Source organism: Phoxinus phoxinus (assembly GCF_949152265.1).
Source record: "Phoxinus phoxinus genome assembly, chromosome: 7".
Lineage (NCBI taxonomy): Eukaryota > Metazoa > Chordata > Actinopteri > Cypriniformes > Leuciscidae > Phoxinus > Phoxinus phoxinus.
In genome coordinates, this window is record NC_136882.1 from 22,242,590 (window position 1) to 22,244,263 (window position 1,674).

Consider the following 1,674-nt stretch of genomic DNA (forward strand, 5'->3'; position numbering starts at 1 on the left):
TTTCAGGGATATTTGTTGGAACCCATTTAACCAGCTTTCCTTTAATTTCCCTTTCTTGCAAGTCAGAGGCATAGCGGTTTGTTTCCTCCACAATTTCTCCCATGACATCTTCTGTGAGGAACATTTTAAAACAATTGACCTCACTGGGTGATTCTGGTGGATTTTGCACACCACAGAGCTGGTTGTCAAAATTGCCTGGGCCAGGAGGAATAAAAAGGTTGGTTGCCTGCCATAACAATGAGTTTACCTCTTCTGCCTCATTTGGGACTGGTGTCGTCTCTTCATCTACAATGTTGTCAAGAGCTTCAAGGTTTGGGGAAAGATCTTCATCGCTGTCACTCGCTGCCTCGCTGTCAAAAATCTCCTCATCAGAATTAAAATGTCCTTAATTTCCTCACTTGTCAGTTGTCTTCTTTTATATACATTTTGTGAGGTAACGGTGACGTCAGCTCTACATCATCAGCGGGGAAAAAAGACTCGCAATGCATGACAGTTAAAATCTTTTTTATTTTTTTATACAAAATATTTACAAACTTGTAGTTATTAACATCGTTAAATATATGTAAGGGAACTCCTAATGTGATTTTAATACTTAGAGAGAGAAAAATATCATGTTAGTTGATCGGTAAGATATCACGGGCTATGGGCGCCGCCATTATTTGTTTACAACACTGATGGAGAGTTGGACTTGGAGCCTGCTGGATTTAAAACATGCAAGATCATCCATGTCTTCCGAAATATATGACCGTAACCCCCGCTTCACTGCATCTCACGCGACGCTCATGCACTGCTCCTGCTCCTGGTGTGAATCCACTCATTGATTAACATGCACGCACGCCGAAAAAAATACGCGCTGCTCACGACGCGCTGACGCTTGCTGTGTGAAACGGCCGTTTTATCTACAAGGTGTGTTTGACTCGAATAAATATTAATATTACATCATGTGTAAAAGGTTATTTTGCTGTTATAAATATTAGTGCGCAATAATAAACTATATATTTGTTATTGTGTAATGTAATTTAAAGTGAATGAAACCTAAAATAAACATTAAAATACACTGAACAGTTGTGATAATGATGAGAACTGTGCACGTCCGTCTGTGGCTCAGTGCCAGTCAAAGCGGGAAAGCAGTAAAAGCAAAAGTTTGAAATTTTGAATTTGGCAGTTGATCACGTGATTCACTGAACGTTCTAATTACACCGGTGTGATCGTACGCTCCAGGGACCAGCCAAGACTGATCACACCGGTGTGATCATACGTGTCAAAGGGTTAATTGAGTAATGATTTCTCAACTGAATACTGTACATAAATTGCCATTTTTGGGTGAACTGTCCCTTTAACTAATGGTGTAAGTGTTCCCATCTTTACTTCTGTTTCTCTCTCTTTTTTGAGGTTTCCGTTTTTCCTTTGTTGCTCTTGATATGTAGCACCATCCAGACGGCCAGCCCTGGGGAAAGCGTTAACTCACCGTCAGAGCTCTACCCTGCGGTAACACCCTGACAGTTCCCCCATTCCTGATCAATTCCCTCCTCCAGCCCAGACTGAAGCCATGCAGCCAAAGTCTTTGACAGACGGAAAGAAAGAGAGAAAGAGAGGGAGAGAGCAGATGATATCAGGCTGTTCATTTAAAGGTGACGTGTTTGGTCAGACAGAGGAGCCGCTCACATGATTGAT